Below are 21,390 nucleotides of genomic sequence, written 5' to 3'. Positions count from 1 at the left end.
AGGTCAAGCCATTATGGCTTTATTGTAATTAATTTAATGACATACAGATTCACAAGAATTATAAGTTATAATTAATAAGCTGTAATGCTCATGTAAGGGTATAGGAGCAGAACCACGGCCAGTTTTAAGGCTCACCCATGGAAGCACAAATCCTTTCTGATTCACTTGTCCAACTGAGTTTCTCTCGTTATTGAAGCACACAATGAGAAACTTGTTGAAAGTGCTCTGATTATCAGACTCTACAGCATGACGGCAAATTTTTATATGCTTTTTGTCACTATTCTATGCTATTTGTCACTTTTTCACATAAGTGAAGCGTAAACTCCATATAAATCCTACAAATATGGCATCAATGTACAACCTGTACTCATATAGAAAAATGTGTATATGCTATAACACTAAATTGTACTAATACATAAAAACAAAATAAAAACAAATATACACATTGTTCATTCTACTTTAATGCAAGCTAAAGTGCTAAGCTAAAAAGTGATCATGCTCTACCATGCCTTGTTTCCCACTTCCAGTTTATTATCTAATCTTGTGTTTTTGACTTAAATTTTTGTTCTCTGTTTTCAGGGTTCTTGCCCTAACCTGTTAACAATTAATTGGCTGATTGCTAGACCTGGTTTAAGAGGCTGCCATGTTTGCCTCAGCATGGAACAGGATTTGGAACAGGGTCTGAAACCTGGCTTTAGAGGCCACCATGTCAGCCTCTGGAGAGAGCTCTGTGCTGGAGGCCACTCTGTCAGCCTCATCATTCAATGGGGCTTGACCACCCTGCTCCGGGCCCTGTGTCCTGCCCTGTTTCAAATCCTCCCACGTGACATAAGCCTAACATAATTACAAGTTAAACCCAATAAATTTGTGTTAGAATTTTCGGGTTCACTCGGAGAAGAATCCTGAGTCGCACTGCTGCCCACCTCTACTGATAAAACTCTTCGAAATTTACTGAGATGAACAGGGAGTATTTATACAGAAAAAGGTATAATCTTCATTATTATCTATAGTTAAACAAAAGACATCAGCAGAAACAGTCGTGGTGGTTGACGTGTTCACTGGCAGTTTTGTGAGTTTACTACGAAAAGGCCTATCTAAGATACGGAAGACGGAACTGTTCCTGTGTCTGTGTTCAGCACATGTTCTCAAAACATAACAGAAAGAATTTCTAGGACAACTTCTTTTAAATGAATACAATTAACAAGATCACTTAATTACAACTTTCTTTTAAAAGGGCAGTCCCATTGTCATGTGTTTTATTTTTAGCTGAATGCACTGTATTTTAATTACAGCTGGCAGATGACGACATGAATCTTGGAGAGCAAGCAAGACTAAGCATTGTGAACTCATCCTGGTTAGGTGAAATAGTGCCCTTTTCATGACGGATTATTTGGCACATAATTATATTTTGCTATGCAATTCCTATGGCATCTCACAAAGAATGCATGTGTAGCATCATGTCAGATGTGTAAAGATGTCATTTAATAAAATGTTTTAGTCATTTCATTTAAGTGTAAAATTTGAGCTTGCACTAATTCTAACTAATCAACAAATAAATAAATAAATAAAAAAGTACTCAATTAGACAAGTAGCTGTCTTAGCCATAGTTAAAACAAAAACTATTTTAGGACATCTCTATCTTTATGAAGAGTAATTATGGGCTCATTTGGTGGAAAACAAGAATTGGTATTGAAATGAAACACTTGTGCAAAACATTTTTATTTTAATTATTTCTAATTAGATCACAATCAACAGACTTTCACTATTTTTTTTAAATAGACCCTTTAGATTCAGAGATATGTATGTCAACCATTTGAGTGTACTGCTAAACCAGCTTATTGTAACATTCAGTGCTTAGTTTTAAAGTGTCAAACAACTGTAGCTGGGTACTAAGTTTCCCCCAAACTAAACCTGACAATAGCATGAATATAACCTTCTAAACTATCAAGACTATTACATGTTTTATTTTATAGAAAATTGTTTTCTTTAGGTTGTGTTACTGTGCACTTCATAACAGCTAAAAGCGGACTTTTTTTCCCAGTATCACTGTGATTTTAGACTATGCTGTTAAAGATGGAATAAATGTGCAAAGTTTACTAAAATAAAAATGAGTTTGTCTACCCCCACTCCTGCAGAAGTGCCTAAAAGGCACATGTTTGACATGTAAAGACCATGTTTGACATGTAGACGACTCCACATGTAGGCTAGTCTTCTTTGCGGGAGTTGTGTCTGAAGCGCTTCCTAAAATCATGCCAATTTATTGGCTTGGGTAGGTCAAGTGACAAAGCGGAGCACACCAGCAAGACCATAAAAGGGAATCTACATCACATTACTCCAGCTTGTTTGTCTTCAGGAGGCGCTGTGTGCATGTTTGTCAATTGTTTGTCCTGTCCGTCTATAGTTGGGAAAAAGAAGATATGTATAAAAGAATATAAAAGGTGCTATATTTTCTCTATATTTTCTGTGCACTTTTTCTGTGTTTGTTTTGTGTTTGGCTCTCGAGGGAGCCGGATGCAAGCACTGCAAAACCTTTCCTCTTCAAAAATTCTGCTCTCGCTTGGCTGGGTCCCGCATCTGCTGAGACAGCGCGCCGACTTAGATAATTGGTCTCGCAGGTCAAGTTAGCAGAGGTGGAACAAGAGACGGGTGATCCCCTTGTCCTCTCTCCTGACTCGGATTTCCCCGCTTCTGCTCTGGGAGCTCACTTTGAGTTCTCCCTACCCAAACAAGGAATTATTAGTCTTCATCAGACTCAGAGGAGTTTAATATGGGTGATGATGAATATGCCATTGAATTGAGAGAAATCAGTGGCATTGGTGCTGTTATGGTTTCTTCATGAATGCCTTTCTGCTGTCCTCTCAGCTGACACTAATACATTTGCTTACATTTGCTTGATTTGCGATTTCTCCTGACCTAGATGATTATAAATGTTGTCTGCACTGGGAGGAGCTCAATGCGGGCAACAAGGAGCAAACAGCAGTCAAATTGCCATCATATTCTGTGGTGTTTTAAAAGCTACTGGAGGTGATCACACAAGCTGTTGCTATGTTTAGCTTTGTATATTGGCCTGATAAAAGGTTAGCGTTGCCCGCGCTCAGCTTCACAATCGCTACCTAACTTCACACAGCCCTCCACCTCTATACAGTTGTCTCCAATTTTTCCCAGACCTCCACACTGAGGTGTCAAGGTGGTGGTAATGATTCTTATTCTGCCTGTTTGTTCTCCTCAGCCAATGCTCACTCTTTAGCCATTGTGGGCCTAGCTGGACATGGGTATGCGGCGATGCCTAGGCTTGAAGAGACACTTGCAAGCTATTTCTCCCCTTCATCGGCTGCTTGGAGAAAGCCCACGCTCCCCTGTCAGGCCATGTCATGCTTATGAGGAAGGCCTACAATCCTGCAGGTTAAGCCAGTACGGTGCCAGAAAGTAATCCTAATGCCTGAGGCCTAAATGCTCCTTTAGGGCCATCTCCACTGCTGCCTACCCTGCCACCTCCAGTGTTTCTGGGTTCAGCCATGACCACCCATGCACCTGTTCCTTATGTGCTCCAAATAGCTCCAAGCCCCTTCCAACATGTCAGCCCCCTGCAGGGCTCCAGGCCCTGTTCCAAGATGAGGCTGACAGGGCAACATCCAATGCAGAGCTCTCTTCAGGGATTCCAACACAGAGCTCCAAGCCCAAACATCGGCCTTAGTGAGGAACAGGGCTTGAAACAGGGCTTTCAACCTGCCTTAGGTGTCTGCCACTTTAGCTTCACCATGGAACAAGGCTTGGAACCTGCCTTGAGATGCCACCACGTCAGCCTCTGGAAAAAGCTCTGAGCTGAAAGCCACCCTGTCTGCCTCATAATGGAATGGGAATTGAGCAACCTGCTTTGGTCATTTTATTGTGTCCTGTTTCAGGCCCTGTTTGTTTATTTTTTTAAATTACTCTGTACTTTGTTGTTGCGTTGATACATTCCTTTTTGATTGATGTCTTATCTCTGTTTCTGTCAGGTTACTGGTCGATTGAGTCCTAATTTTGCTCACATATTCTGTTTTCCACTTGAATTTTTAAGGTAATTGAGGCTTAGATGTTAATTATCAATGTGGCAACTCGTGATCACACTACACAAAGCCTTGTTTCCTGTTACCAGTTTCTCATTTACCTTTCATGTTTTTGACCTCAGTTTCTGTTTCCCGTGTTCTCGCCCTAGCCAGTTAATGTTCATTTACTGATCGCCCGACCACTGCATGTTTACTAACTTTTAATTATGCCCTGTGTTTTGGATTGTTGTTGTGTTTAATAAAACCTGTTTCACCTGCACTTACATCCGTGTCCATGTTTCAAACCTTGCCGTGTGACATAAGCATAGAATAATTACAAGTTAAACCCACTAATTTGCGATAAATAGATAGATAAATAGTGGATTATCAAAATCACTTAATTACACTTTTCGTTTTAAAAGGGCAGTCCATTGTCGTGTGTCACATTTCTCCATCACATTAGATGAATGTACTGTATTTCAATTACAGTTTGCAGATGATGACAGTAAAAACATGTCAGTCAGGAACTTTAGAGAACAAGCAAAACTGTGCACTTTTCATGATGAATTATTTGGCAGATACATTTAATTTTCTATGCAATTACTATTGCATCTCACAAAGAATGTATGTCAAAAGAATTTTAGTCATTTCAGTGAAGTGTAAAATTTGAGCATGCACTAATTCTAACTAGTCAACCAATAAATTAAAAAAAAAAAAAGTCAACACCACAAGTAACTGTCTTGGCTATATTTGGTCAAAAATTACCTTTGAATGGTAATATGGGAGCAAGTAACAGAAAACAAGAACTGGTATTTTATTCAATTTTCTTTAATACTTTAAAAGGCACACAATGAAATACTTATTTTTTATGTTAATTCTTACTAATTAGATCACCTACCTCTCTCGATTACAAGCATTCCTATCAAAAACAGCTAAATAGTTGTAATTGAAAAATCAGCAATTAATTCATTTGTTTGTTTATTTGTTTATTTATTTAAGTGATTGTTTTGTGATAGGAGCATATTCATGGATATTATTGTGACTGTGATATAATGGACAAATAACTCCATATACTTTAAAACTACTCTTGTGATGAAAACTTACAATTTCATAGTATCATTACTAGCCATTAATAAGTTAGAGAAATGCGAAAAAGGTGTTCCTTTATTGATGAAAACACTGAAAGAAAATGAGTGACTTTAACTGATAGTTTAAAATGAACAACTTTACCACAGCATTTTAAATAGATAATTGTTCTGTTTTCTATGGTCCTGTCAGGTTTGTTTACATGAAATAATGCACAGGTGTCAAGGTCAGGTTACACATTTTATTTACTATTTTGGTATTTTCTCTAAAAATCTACAAAAGCTATACACCAAGTAAACTGTCTGATTCTGCACTGTGAATCTGATATGAAAATACTAAAATACAGTTTGTACACTACAAAACAAAATAATCCTTATGACTGACACACATGGTACAAAGAAATTCTGCAAAATATATAATGTGAACCTGAAAGATGCATTGTATCAACCGAAATAAACCTGAAAGAACCATAGAAAATAATAACACTCACATATCTCCCAATACCTCCCTTATTTTCCTGTATAAATATCCCTTAGTGTGAATACTGCTGTTCAGAATTATACAGTAAAAGTATTTCCCCTCTGCAGCCTAGTCAAGAGCAACAGTAGAAATCAAGCACTGGTATTTTCTTCGTACTTCGTACTCCACGTTGTTCATCTCGACGTTCAGAATAGAACTAAATTTCACTTACTACAGTATATTGGGTGACCTTGGAAATTAAGAGGCAAAGTGGGAAATGAACACTACATGACCAGCAGATGACATTAACAGCTGCTCTTGCTGAAAACTGAATTGCATACTTGCACTAGGTTTTGATTTCAGTCATCCATTTTATATTTAAATATTAACACGTCAGTGTTTTCATTTTGATTATGACCACAAACTATCGAATTGATGAAGAACATTATATGATTTTCTCTAAAGGTGATCTATTCCGATCGATCCGAGTTCATTTTATACACTTGTTACAGGTAATTCGATGAACCGGCCAGGAGGTGGAGCTGTTGTGTAAGATTTAGGTTTAAAATAATAAGTAATAAATTTTGTTTTTGTTTTTGTTTTTTTGTACGGTTATTGTCTGATTTTCTGTATATATTTTCCTTCCATCTTACCAACTGAAAAAAATACCAGGTGTACAAATACAAACACCAATTGTAACAATAAATAAATAAATCCCTTATGAATTTCATAGTCAGTGGGAGTTGAGGTGCCAAATTCCTTCATTTTGACCAGGCTCTCAAAATCTGAAACAGATGAGGAACTATTTGAGTATTGGTAGCAACCCAGAAAACAATCACTTAAATAAATCAACAAACAAAATAATTACTAAGGATTTAAAAAAAAACCAAATGTGCAATTTTATGGCTTCACATTCTATCTGATACTTTTAGCCAGTGAAGTATTTTGCCACAAACCAGGACACGAAAATTATATATGTTAATACAATAGCCAGGATGTAGCTGTTTTTGATTGGAATGCAGGTAGTCGAGAGAGGTAGGTACAGTTAAAGCTTGTCAGTCCCTCCTATATACCCAAAGCTCTGCCTGGCTGAGATCAGAAGAGTGTACCATGCTATTTAGCCTGCATGCAGAGTCTTTACATGTCAAAACATGTGGCTTTTAGGCACTTTTGCAGGAGTGCAGATAGACAAACACATTTTATTGAAACTCTTTTTATTTCTTCCTTAAGAATGTAGCCTAAAATCACAGAAAAAGTTTGTTTAGCTGTAAATGAAGTGTGAAGAATCTTATACTCTATAAGACTATCAAATTTTAATTTCATACAAAACTGTTGTGTTTCACTTTGACACTTTTTGGTTTCCACTATTGAAGCTAATCCTCATGCATACTTCACCGAAACCAAGAAACATTTTTTATGATGAGACCGCAGTAAATAAAAGCCTGTCAAAAAAATTTCATATAGTATCATTACTAGCTATTAATGAGTCAGAGAAATGCAAAAAGGTGTTCCTTTATAGATGAAAACACTGAGAGGAAATAGCTGAAACAACACAATAGATGGACAATACAAAAGACAGACAATGAATGACTTTAATTGATAGTTTAAAGAATTAATAAATAATTTTTTTATAAATACCAAATGTGCAATTTTATGTCTTCAAATTCGCTCTGATACTTTTACCCAGGGAAATTTATATATATTAATACAATAGCCAATTTAATTAATAATAATTTAATTTAATTAATTTAAATGTTTTTGATGCAAGTAGTCTTAGCCAATCTAATGACGTCTTGGCATGACATTATTTGCATATCAAATTATAAGTATGTGCTAAATAATCTGTCACTAAAGTATTTCACTTTAGTTATTATTTAGTTACTAAAGTTATTCACTTTACTGAATTAGTCCAGGTAGCAGTTTCATAGGCGTCAACATTCAGCTTGGTTTGGGGAAACTGGAAGCACTGGCCTTGGCAGGAACTTGGCTTAGGAAATGGTTTCTGTTGTCTGTTTCCCATGTTCTCGCCCTAGCCTGTTAATATCTGTTTGCTGATCACCCGACCACTGGATGTTCATTGAATTTTGATTCAGCCATTGTTTTGGAGTGTTCAGAGGTGGACAGTAACGAAGTACATTTACTTAAGTACTGTACTTAAGTACACTTTTTGAGTGTCTGTACTTTACTTGAGTATTATTTTTTCTGGAAACTTGTTACTTTAACTTCACTACATTTGAAAGATAAATATTGGACTTTTTACTCCACTACATTTCTGTCAAGGTCAATAAGTAAAAAGCAGTTACGTTAATCAGACGATGATTTTTTTTCACTCTTGTAGGGTCATGTCTCGTGAAGTTCAGTGGTTTTCCGTCATTTTTTAAACCCTGATCAATTGGTGGACGAAGACAGATCATCGGCGCATCCATGGCCATGCTTAGACAGTATGTTCCAGTTTTTAGAAAAGAGTAAAGATTCTTTTCGTTTTAAATGTTTGCTTTGTTTATCGAAAACAAACCACATCGCAGCCAACAAAAACTCTCCATCCAACCTGCGGAAGCATATTGAGGCATGTATACTTTTAATTTCTGGTAAAAGCTTGAAATGGGTATTGCCTGTGCCATGAATGTGTATGGTAACTTATTCCTTATACACGTCCGATGAAGAGAATTTCTTCTCTGATATCAAACGTGTACACACAGGAGACATCCAAACAACTGGATGCATACCTAACATGTTCAGCTAAAGCTATGACTATGCTGACACCTTATCCAGCCTTATCCAACCTGTCACTTAAGCCGAACACAGCCCTCCCTGCCTCAGCGGCCTGTGAGAGGCTTTTTAGTGCAGTTGGATTGATCTTCAGTCCAAGAAGGGGAGCAATTAATTCGCATAACTTTGAGAACCAGCTTCTACCATAGTACGATTTGCACAGGTGATGACAGTAAAAACATGCCAGTCATATATCTTTGAGAGCATGCCAGGCTTAGCAATGTGAACTCACCCTGGTTAAGTGCATTTTTGCCCTTTTCGTAATGGATTATTTGCACATAGATATAATTTTCTATGAAATTGCTATTGCATCTCACAAAGAATGTATGTCTAAAAAGAATTTTAATTAAAAAAGATTCAAATCAAGATTGAATCTTGAATCTTGAATTTTTGTTTATTAAAAAAATAATTTTAATACATTTTCTTCAATACTTAATAACAGACACGGTTATATATTTATTTTTATGTTAATTCTTACTAATTAAAACACATTCAACAGAATTTTTTATATAATTATCTCTAATTATAATGCATCCTGGGTGGGTCAAGGAAGTTGCATTAGTGCAAGTATTTTGTTTTCACTACTCGACACATCCGACAGCTTCTACATCCAACATCACTGCTTCAAGACATTCAGCATCATGATGCTCTGCCTAAAGCTTACTCTACTTACGCGTAAGTTTGTTCCATACGAAATCCATGGTTGCCTTAATCTAATTTCTACCTCTTCCATTAATGTTTGCTATCTGTGTTTGCTTTACAGTGCTTATTGCAGCACCTGCATTGCATGTTTCTGGAGGTAATATTTAAATGCCATCAAACACCATTTTTTATATAACTGAACATGTGATAACTGTTTTAAAGACAACCTGAACGAATCAGTCAGGTTTACATCTTATATCTGTGTGAATAATTTGTTCTTTCAGAAACTGTGATTACCTGTGATGGTGATGTCCAATGCCTCACTTGTGGTAAGTTTAAATGTCTTACATTCTGTATAGCTGTATGAAAACATTGCATTATTAGAGGACACTAAATAAAGCAAGGCTGTAAGTCTGTATGTCTTTGAATTTAAAAGACTTTTGACATTTATATATTTCAGACACTGGAGTGATAAAGGTGGAGTCTGCTGTTTACGCCTGTTCAGATAGCACAATCTGCAGTACTAAACGTCCCCATCTTTCAGTTACTGATACCAGCTGTTGGTACAGTGTTTCTTGGTTTATACACAATAGATCTACAACAACTGGCAGAAATGTAAAGAATAAATTTATTTTTATATCAATTTTAGAAACATATGAAATAACTGATCACTGGTACATTCTTCTACATTAAAGATAATTGTAAAGGGATAAGATGTATCATAAGATAAGCGTATTTGGTCTGTTTACCCAAACAGATGCAATCGGTTAAGAGAGTGTGAGGTAAAGACGGATTTGCTTGGCAGCTCTGACCCATGCAAAGGAACCTACAAATACTACACTACCACTTACAGTTGCATTGCTGCTCATAAGTAGTCTATGCTTAGGGTTTGTTTCAGTGTTGGAAACTCATATCCATGACATGGTGCTACCACCACCACCATGCTTGATTGTTGGGATGAAGTTCTAGGGTTCAGAGCAGTGTTGGATTTTAATAGCTTCTTGATAGAGTTGTCTGTGAACACTTATGCAAGCTCATGCATTTCTTTGTTTCCTTTATCTAGAGGAAGTTGTGGTCTGTGATCATGGCTACCGCACACTGGACTGTGGTAAGAACAGTTTGTCCTTTTGGGTGCAGTAATATGTTACAGATTTCATGTTGCTTCTGAATTAAAGCAAGTTTACCTGTATATCTGTGCAGGAGCGGATACCACTGAGATCTTGTATGCGAACTACGGGCGTACTGATTCTGTAACCTGTTCAAGTGGACTCCCCAACGGTTTGACCCAGAACACCAACTGCTATGCTCCGGACACACTCTCAACTGTCTCCTCACTGTAAGCTTTTTGTTTGTTTTCTGTCAAAGAAAAAAAATACTTTCAAGGAGCGCTTACGTGTTATCCAGTGCTCAAAAAGGCTAGGTTAACATTGCTTTTGTTTACAGGTGCAATGGACTGAGCAGTTGCACTGTAGAAGCTTCCTCCACCGTCTTTACAGATCCTTGTAAAGGAACTGCTGAATATCTCACAGTGACCTATAGGTGCTTAAGTGAGTCATCTGACAATCTTTTCTTTTTACATCTTTTCAGTAAACTTGGGTAAAGATTAAAGAACTTATTAAAGAACTTAAGCCCTTATGAGCTATGACTAAAATTTGGTTAAGAGAACATTGAGGTAAAAGTACAAATGTACAAAGTAAAGTACAAATGAATTTAGATGAAATTTAACCTAGCCACAAAGGGTAAATTCTCATGAATGTATGTTTACTAAGGCACACAATATTTTAGCATTCTTTAAATCTATACTTCAAATGTGTATACATTATCTTTTATGCATCTATAGCATCACCAAACATTAATTCTTATTACTGCAAAATGTACACGTTCAGGGTCTTTAAAACGAATTAATGCTGCTAATAATTAATTCCAGCTTTTTTTATGTACATTGAAAGTTATGGATTGTTTTATATTTAAACACTTTATGTTTCCTGCAGAGAAAATTGTGACCTGTGAAGAGAATACTGCTGACCTGACATGAGGTTTGTGTTGCTTTTCTACTCATTTTTTTTCACCTATTATTAAATCTTATGATTTAATAACAAATTATGTTATATACTAACTATTATAGTGTTTAAGACAATATCTTATTAGTGCCATCTTTATCAAAGCAGTATGTCTAATGATATGTTACGGTGAAGTTTTCTATAAGGAGACATTAATTCAACTTTCATGTTCTAGGAAAGCCGACTAGTGATGATTATTATACCAAGTAGATTTAGCATTCTTCCACCATATTGTGGAAGTCCTTTTCCACTGCTTTTCTTTGCAGATGTTTACTTTAATGGTCTATTTTTTTCCTTGTGATAAATGCTTTTAGGTGATCGCAAAATAGAGATCATCAGCGCTAGCTATGGCCGAACCGAAACCATCGTATGTTCTACAGGGCGACCTCTTGAGCAACTTGCCAACACAAACTGCAACACTCCTGAAGCTCTAAATATAGTTAAAGATAGGTAATAGAAGCAGAAGTGTGACATTTATCAGTACAAATGATCAAGTTATTATCATTATTATACTGTACTGATATCTGTAGATACAAATTCATATTACCCCATTGTTTTCCAGGAGTGATGGAGAAAGCAGCTGCCATGTACCTGCTGAAAATTCTGTATTTTCTGAAGCCTGCCCTGGCACCTTTAAGTACCTGACAATTGTGTACACCTGTGTCTAACTGTGAGTTTCTCTCTCTCTCCAATATATCTACTGAAGGATAATAAGCCAGTATTGTATGTACAGTCATGAGTCTCAGTGCTGGCTCAATCAATGCTGCCTAAATCTCAATCATTCTAATATATATAATCATTCTAAAATTGCAAATATTGTTTGTATAGAACTATTTCACCTATCAACTACTTCCTTGATATTTTATTGCTTACTTATTAAAGCCAAAAAGTGTAAAAGTAGATTGAAATATTAAATAGTGGCCAAAAAATAACATCCCTTCGTAGTGTTCATTTTGTACAAAAAGTCAAAAGATAATACAACATGAACTTAAATAAAAATTTATCTTTATTCTGAATCATGTCACGTCTTTTACATATTATGATAGTTAGTTTATGTGCAGTACTATTTTTTCCCCCCTGCTATTCACAGACTAGAGGGACTGCAGCTTTCTCCCCAGTGGCCTCTCTTCAGTCTGAAAAGGAATCAACTTTAAATTTGCACTTAATAAAGCACAGGAGTCTGGGTGGTGGGATAATTAACATTTGTTAATCAGTTGCTCTAATGATTTTAAACCTGAAACTTGTAATCAATTCCTCCTGAAGTAATCCATTTACTAATGATAAATTATCCTCCAATAAACTATCCTCTGAGTGCAAGCATAACAGATTTGTGTTGTGTGAATTCATGTGCAGTTAGTTAAAATTCAGTTCATGTTTGATCCATGAGCTGATAAACAATACACATAGCTAAGAGAAACTAAGACATTAGTATTTACACTCATTAAGTTATTTAAGCTTTTTTATTTATGCTCAGACAATACATGAAAATGTTTTAATATAAAAAAAAAATTGTCTAATTATTTTAGAAAGTTTAGCACTTAATGGGGTAAAGAAAACTTTTGCCTAAGTTGGAAATCCTATTTTAGTCATCAAATTCAGATGGCCCAATTGAATAAAACCGCCTTAAACACTGATCTGAACATTGCTTAATACTGGAAAATCAGACATTTTATGGAAGATATTACATGATGCTTTTAAGAAAGAAGAAGGTTTTGTGCCAGGCTGGACACACATTATCCTACTTTTCTTGTAGTTGTATTCCTTCAAACTGAGGTAAGAATTTTGTGGCCCAAAATAATTTAGTGTCTAATAAAATAGTGGTCTGAGCATTGCAAATAAACAGATCTTGTTGTGAACGTTAATCTCTGATCCCATTAAAACACAATGTACATGAAAGTTGTAAAAAGGCACACTGTTTTTGCTGACTACCCTGGTGCTCCCTAGACTCTCTGGGCTATAATTAGTCACATCTTTACACAACACATTCCAGATTAGCCAAACATTGCCCCCAAAGTCTTCCATCACAGTGTGCAGCTTTTGCCTCTGTGAAAGCCAGTTGTCACCAGAACATTGTTGGGCCTCAAACAACCCAAAAGGAAGGGTCACAAATTAGTGTAACCAAAATGTGAAAAAGTAGGGTCAAGGTGATCTGCAAATATCCCTTCATCATATCTAGTGTCAAGTAAAAGCAAGCTGCACCTAACTAATCAAGCAGTTTGTCAGTGTGAAGCATTGGATACGCATCAAATTTTGACACCATGCTGACTTTTCTAGAGTCCACACAGAAACAAACTGACCCATCTGCCTTGGGCACTAACACCAATGGACTGGACCAGTCATTATGGAACTCTTCAATTACTCCTACTGAGCATAGTCCAGAATCACCTGTTTTTTTGTTTTCAGGCAAACGAGAGGGTCAGCTGTGTACCACCAGCCCAGGCAAAACTCAATGAGGTTTTCTATGAGATTAGTGTGACCAGGTAGAAATGAGAACATGTTAAAACATTCCCACTACAGCCTGGCAACCTCTGTGAAGTGAGAGGTAGTCTGCACAAAACTTTTTGCTAATCCAAATGAGGTTATTAGGAGAGTTCAAAATTTTGTATTTACTGACCATAAATTACTTTCACTTAGTTAAAGGCATGCCAGAGAGTTTCACCTCGCATCTGGTACACTGGGAAATCCCCAAGAGGGACTCCTCGGACAGTGCCTTCCTGATGCAGAGCTGACGTTGATGGAAAACAGGGTCTGTGAATTTGCCTGCATTTCTGTGAAGCAGGGAAAAGTGGAGAGTGGGGAGAGGCAGGGGAAGGAGAAGGCCGAGTGTGTGTGTGTGTCTGAGAGAGAGAGAGAGAGAGAGAGAGAGAGAGAGAGGAGGGCTTGTCTGCCCCTGCATACGCTGCCACTGAACCCATTCTGCCATCCCCTCTGGTAGCTGTGACAAACTGCTCGAGTGCCACAAGATCTATCATGTTGTCAGTACCACCCTGCTTGGCCAGCAGCACCACCTCCGACAGGTGTAACATGGTAGATCTTGAGTGTTCAGGGCTGAGGCTGACCTGGTACTCCAGCATGCTGTCCACTGGGAGCTGTTGGGCCACAAGCTGGGATTTCCTGGATAGAACAGCAGTAGGCAGACTTATTCAGATTCCGTCCAGCCCCACGCATCACCAGCATGTTCGAAAGGCACCACAATCACTACGGGGTCATCGTGGAGCCCCATCTATCTCAGGACAATGTGTGGCATGGCTGCCACAGCTGGGAGCATGGCATGAATGCACTGCTCCTTCTCTGTCTGCGACTCCAAGGGCACTACATGTTGGGTCTGGTGGATGCTGGTAAGGGTCTGTGATTGTATCTTTCCCCTTTCCTGGGTTTTAGCACTACTGTAGTGATTTCTGAGAAAACAGAAACTGGGGGCAGGCATGAAGATCCTAGCAAGGGCTTTTCCTTTTTTTTTATTGGGGGCAGAGGGGGCACTGATCCTAACCATTTACTTTCCTCAGCTTTTTAGAAATGGCTATCAGAATACATTGCATGGCTTTTGACTTGGAAAGGAATCCGGAGTATCTGGAGGTGCAGACAGGGTGGAGACAGGGAATGCCCAACCCCAAAGGTGTGAGACAAATGTAACAGGTCACACAAGGACACATTTTTTAAATTGGTTTAAGTTTCTTGGCTGACTCCCTGGATGTAAATACTAAAAGAATAGTCCATGGAAAATGAAACCGGTTCATCAGATTTCATCATCTGAAAAAAACCTTGCAGCTGTTAAACACCTTTTCCCATCATAAGCTTTTCCCTCGGTCTATTCATAGACCGGCCTGTCCTTCACTTATACAGTGCCCTTTCATTTGTTTTGTCTTAATTCATGGGCTTGTTGTTGGTTTGCTTTGCTTTATGTTTCATGTCCTTTAATCAATGACAATTATACAGTGGACATAAAAAGTCTACACACCCCTGTTAAAATGGTATGTCTAATTAGTTGGGCTTCTCCTGTGCACAGCTCTTTTCAGGTCACCCCTCAGATCTTTGACTGGATTTAGATCTTGATCTTCACTTGTGGGTGTACTTTGGATTGTTGTCATGCCGGAAGGTAAAATTCCTCTTCATATTTTGTGTTCAAGCAGAGGCCATTCGGCCAACATCGACTGATTAAAGCCAAGTTCCAGCTGAAGAAAAGTAGTCTAAAAGCATGATGCTGCCACCTCCATGATTCAGTGTGGAGATGAGTTTTATGGGCAAAAAAATCAACTTTAGTTTCATCAGACCAAAACACATTATTCCACATGGTTTCAAACTTTAGCCAGGCTTAGGTGTTTGTTTGCTTGTGGTTTAACCATTTTGCCACCCTCCTCTGTACCCTTGACATATGAAGAATTCAGGAGATTGTTGTCACATGCAAGGAGCAAACAGTACTTGCCAGAAATTGCAATTCTTTAAATGTCACTTTAACTGATAGAAGGTATAAACAAATCAGTGATGTGAATCAGTGGTTGATTCTGAAACTGCCATGTTCCTACAATTTAAAGGGTGTGCACACTTATGCAACCAGATTATTGTACTTTTTTCAAGCTTTTCCCCTAAAACGATTCTTGTTGTTTTCCATTTTAATATATTGGTTGCAATTTCAAATAAAAGGTGAAAAAAGGTGCTGACATTATCTCTTCTATATCTTGTTTTCATTTTTTAAACAACAAAAACCTGCCATTGTAACAGGGGTGTGTAGACTGGGTTTCACAAAATGTTCTGGATTGTATTCAACTCAGTGAACTGGCATAAGAATTTGCTTTTGACAAACACAACCAAGCCTCCTGAAAGTGCTTTGTCACTCTGAATAAGTCACTATAGTATAATTCATATATAAAAGTGCAGTAGTCCGTGCAAATGATATGATGAGAAAGCTTGTTTAATGATTGCTGTATGTTCTTCCCTACCGTTACGAACCCTTAATCATCAGGCTTTTCAGAATTCTTCCTAAATTATGATCATGTCCACATTACTAAAAAGACTTACAGCTCACAACAGGATATAGGAATAATAAAATTCTTGCTGCCACCAGTGCTGTCACGTGTATCCTACTAATTGCTCCATCACTAGTTCAGGCTGGGAAAGTAATTGGGTAATATCACCACCTACTGGATATTTCACTTGCATGTTATTCAAAATATATTATTACAGTACATATGATGGTGTCTTTGTATTCACAGTAGGCCTAAATTAGATTGTTAGATTGCCATAATTGTATTACATATTTTGTTTTTCACACCTCAAATACAGCAAAGGCAGGTAATCTTATAAATTAATTGCAGTGACTATTATGCAAGGTCCAGGTAAATGCTGCTGAAGGGAAAAGGTTTGTTTTACAATGAGCGTTTGAAATAACCTGGGAGGGGAGGCCAGTCACTAAGTCACATTTTATATTTCTATTAGATTAATATGTTGTATAGGTGAACGTGTTATATTCTTGTTATATGCCTGTCATGCATACAACAAAATAAATCCAAAAACAAAAATAACATTCAGACAAACCGGAAAAGGTAGGTATAGTTTTCAAATGGAATTCTTACCGCTGATTGAAAGAGACATCTGTCACTCAAGATATACAGGATGTACAGCAGGCTGCAGCAGAAGAGAGTCAATTTGTGTGTGTATGAATGCAGCTCACGTCCGGGCACCCCCAAAGAAGCACTGCTTTATTCTCATAGACAGACAGACTTGGGGAAGACTAATCTAATCACAGACTCAGCATGGCACTAACTAAACTGAAACAAACAAAACCTTGAATGTGAACTTGGACATGACTCTAACTCAAACATAACACTTGAAACATCGAAACAGGAACTGTCCAGCTGTTCCTGACATAACCCCCCCTCTAAGGCGCGGCTACTGAAGCACCCACATTAAAATGGTGGACAAGGATGGAGGCACCTCCCGGGGGGAACCCTATCCAAAATCACGGCATATGAATGGCCTTCCTCCTAGTAGCATTGAATGAATTCCATTTTCAACTTGTTATTTTTCATATCAATGTAATTATATATTTTTGAAAGTTGGTGCACAATAAACCCCCGAAAAAACTGTTTAAAGTGAATGCAGAACTCCACACATTTACCAAAAATAAAGTTAAACACACAATTTAATAGATACCTACTTCTTGTTTATCTTGAGTGACAGATGTCTTGTCCAATCATCGGTAAGAATTTAATTTGCAAACAATACCTACCTTTTCTGGTTTGTCTGAATTGTTGTTGTTTTTGTTATTTTGTTTTGTTTTTCACTTCTTGGCCACTGTAATAAGTAGTTTCCTATTTTTTTTATATTTTGATTTAGATTTTATTTATTTATTTTATTTAACAGTTTACTTTCTCTAAATGTGATATATGAAAACGTAAATTGATTGTCCGTGTGTAAAAATACCATGAGTAAAAAGTGAAGTGAATAACACTGATTATCTGATGATCTCCTCATCATGGCACCTGAGTGTGTGGGATATATTAGGCAGCAAGTGAACATTTTGTCCTCAAAGTTCATGTGATAGAAGCAAGAAAAATGGGCAAGCATAAAGATTTGAGCGAGTTTGACAAGGGCCAAATTGTGATGGCTAGACCACTGGATCAGAGCATCTCCAAAACTGCAGCCCTTGTGTTCCCGTTCTGCAGTGGTCAGTATCTCTCAAAAGTGGTCCAAGGAAGGAACAGTGGTGAACCAGTGACAGGGTCATGGGCGGCCCAGGCTTTCTGAGCATTGTGAGCATCATGAGCATCAGAATTAGACCACAGAGCAATGGAAGAAGGAGGCCTGGTCTGATTAATCATGTTTTCTTAGCGTGCATCGCTTACCTGGGGAACACATGACACCAGGATGCACTATGGGAAGAAGGCGGAGGCAGTGTTATATTTTGGGCAATGTTCTGCAGGGAAAACTTGGGTCCTGCCATCCATGTGGATGTTACTTTGACACGGACCACCTACCTAAGCATTGTTGCAGACCATATATACCCTTTCATGGAAACGGTATTCCCTGATGGCTGTGGCGTCTTTCAGCAGGATAATGAGCCATTCCACAAAGCAAAAATGGTTCAGGAATGATTTGATGAGCACAACAGCGAGATGTTGACTTGGAGGCTCGCCTCGCAACTTACAGGTCTTAAAGGATCTGTTGCTAACATCTTGGTGCCAGAGACCAGAGCACATCTTCAGGGATCTAGTGGAGTCCATGCCTTGATGGGTCAGGGCTGTTTTGGCAACAAAAGGGGGACCAACACAATATTAGGCAGGCAGTCATAATGTTATGTCTGATCAGTGTATAATGATTTCTGAAAGATAACACAGTTTAGAACTGTTGCGCAACACATAGATCAATCACACAGAACAAAAGAAAGAAAGAAAGAAAGAAAGAAAGAAAGAAAGAAAGAAAGAAAGAAAGAAAGAAAGAAAGAAAGAAAGAAAGAAAGAAATCCAAGGTGCTTAGTGGTGTCCGGAATTATATCCCTAACTGTGACATATTAGAGAGAAAAGACTTTTCATGGTGTACATTGAAGTATTACTGGAGAGCATTGTAAGTATATTGTAAAGATAGTAAATCTTTACTACATGCTCAGCATGTTCAACCAGACAAATACTGTCGGTACACGCATGCAGTGTAATACGTCAACATCAACATATTACGTATAACAACACACATGTTCTCAAGAAAAGCCTAGTGTGTAACTGATATAAGTAACCTAGAATAATAACACAGACTACATACAGTGGAATATAGTTTATTTGTATCTGCAACAAAATTCCAGGTTTTACAGCCTTGGCCAAAAGTTTGGAGAATGACACAAATATACATTTTCACAAAGTCTGCTGCTTCAGTGTTTTTTAGATCTTTTCATCAGATATTACTATGGTATACTGCAGTATAATCACAAGCATTTCTAAAAGTCCAAAAGGCTTTTATTGACAATTACATAAAGTTTATGCATGGAGTCAATATTTGCAATGCTCACCTTTCTTTTTCAAGACCTCTGCAAATCACCCTGGCATGCTGTCAATCAACTTTTGGGCCACATCCTGACTGATGGCAGCTCATTTTTGTATAATCAATGCTTAGAGTTTGCCAGAATTTGTGGGGATTTGTTTGTCCACCTGCCTCTTGAGCGTAGCCTGAAGGAGTGATGTAGGCCCGCCTTCCCATAGGCCCACCAACTGCAGAAAGGAGCATAAGGGGTCAGTGCAATGTGGTTTGGGTAGCAGTCATGATCGGGGGCCTCGATGACCCAAATTTCTTGAGAGAGGTTGGACCCTCTACTACTCTGGAGTGCCCCATGGTGAGAGGCAACGGGGTGGAGTGGGCTTGCTTATAGCTCCCCAGTTCAGCTGCCATGTGCTGGAGTTTTCCCCAGTAAAGAGAGGGTTGTTTCCCTGCGTCTTCGGGTCGGGGATAGGTGTCTCACTGTTGTTTCAGTTTATGGGCCGAACAGCAGTGTGGAGTACCTGACATTCTTGGAGGGGTGCTGGAAGGTGCTCCAACTGGGGACTCCATAGTTGTAGTGGGGGATTCCAATGACAGTGATACCTGTAGGGGGGTGATTAGGAAGAACCAGGTTCTGAGGGAGGTTGATGGCATCGAGTCTGAGTGAACCATGTTCTCCTCCTCCATTGTTGATGCAGCCATCTGGAGCTGTCACTGTAAGGTCTCTGGTGCCTGTCGTGGCGGCAGTGAAGTCACTGAGGTAGTTCAGTAGCTCCTCAGTGGCAAGATACCAGGGCTGGATGAGATTCGCCCTGAGTACCTTAAGTCTCTGGATGTTGTGGGGCTGTCTTGGCTGACACGTCTCTGCAACATAGCATGGTGGTCAGGGACAGTGCCTCTGGACTGGGCGACTGCAGTTGTGGTCCCTCTTTTTAAGAAAGGGGACCGGAGGGTGTGTTCCAACTATAGGGGAAAGTCTATTCCAGGGTACTGGAGAGGAGAGTCCGACCGTTAGTCAAACCTCAGAACAATTCGGTTTTCGTCCTAGTCATGGAACACTGGACCAGCTCTATACCCGCCACAGGATGCTTGAGGGTTCATGGGAGTTTGCCCAACCAGTCCACATGTGTTTTCTTTGGGAGGTGCTCTGGGATTATGGGGTCCGTGGCCCTCTGTTAAGGGCTGTTCGGTCTCTGGTGCAGGAGCTTGGTTCGCATTGCCGGCTGTATGTCAGACCTGTTCCCAGTGCACACTGGACTCCGGCAGGGCTGTCTTTTGTCACCATTTCTGTTCATTACTTTTATGGACAGAATTTCTAGGTACAGCCAGGGGCTGAAGGAAGTACGGTTTGGGGACCACAGGATTTCATCTCTGCTTTTTGCAGATGAAGTTGTCCTGTGGGCTCCTTCGAGCCAGGACCTACAGCATGCACTGGGGCGGTTTTCAGCTGAGTGCGAAGCGGCTGGAATGAGGATCAGCACCTCCAAATCCGAGGCCATGGTTCTCGACCGGAAAAAGGTGGCTTGTCCCCTCCAGGTTGGAGGGGGTTCCTCCCTCAAGTGGAGGAGTTTGAGTATCTCTGGGTCTTGTTTACGAGTGAGGGAAAGATGGAGCACGAGATTGACAGACGGATTGGTGCAGCGGCAGCAGTAATGCGGTCTATGTACCAGTCTGTTGTGGTGAAGAAGGAGCTGAGCCGAAAGGCGAAGCTCTCGATTTACCAGTCAATCTACGTTCCTACTCCCACCTATGGTCAAGAGATTTGGATTATGAACGAAAGGACGAGATCCCAGATACAAATGGCCAAAATGAGTTTCCTCCATAGGTGGCGGGGCGCTCCCTTAGAGATAGGGTAAGGAGCTCTGTCACCCGGGAGCTCGGAGTAGAGCCGCTGCTCCTCCACATCGAAAGGGGCCAGTTGATTTGGCTCGGGCATCTGTCTCCCTGGGGAGGTGTTCCAGGCATTCCCCACCGGGAAGAGACCCCGGGGAAGACCCAGGACATGATGGAGGGACTAGGTCTCTCGACTGACCTGGGAACGACACGGAATCCCCCCTGAAGAGTTGAAGGAAGTGTCTAGGGAGAGGGAAGTCTGGACATCCCTGCATAGACTGCTGCCCCCGCAACCCGGCTCCGGATAAGCGGAAGACAATGAATGAATGAATAACAAAAAAAAAGAAAAAATAAACTAAATAGCAGAAAAAAATCAGAGTGTTTCATTGATTAAATCAGAATTTCGAGACAATAGCAGAGAAGATTTGTGGTTTTCTATTAGATTTCAAGAGTTCGAAAGGTTTTGTATTTCACACAGGAAAGGTGATATTTTAGGACGTGATTTAGAAAATGTATTCATGAATTATGCCATTAAAATATAGAAGTTGACAATG

The 21,390-nt window shown here is 39.0% G+C and overlaps 1 pseudogene; it reads left to right on the top strand.

Annotated features, from left to right (window-relative positions):
• The first annotated feature begins 8,980 nt into the window (after positions 1–8,980).
• On the top strand, positions 8,981–12,353 carry LOC131353393 (rhamnose-binding lectin-like; annotated as a pseudogene).
• The last annotated feature ends 9,037 nt before the right edge of the window (positions 12,354–21,390 follow it).

This window comes from Hemibagrus wyckioides, linkage group LG05 (assembly GCF_019097595.1).
Source record: "Hemibagrus wyckioides isolate EC202008001 linkage group LG05, SWU_Hwy_1.0, whole genome shotgun sequence".
NCBI lineage: Eukaryota > Metazoa > Chordata > Actinopteri > Siluriformes > Bagridae > Hemibagrus > Hemibagrus wyckioides.
The sequence above is the reverse complement of the archived record's forward strand: the minus strand, read 5'-3'. Positions and strand labels throughout refer to the sequence as shown.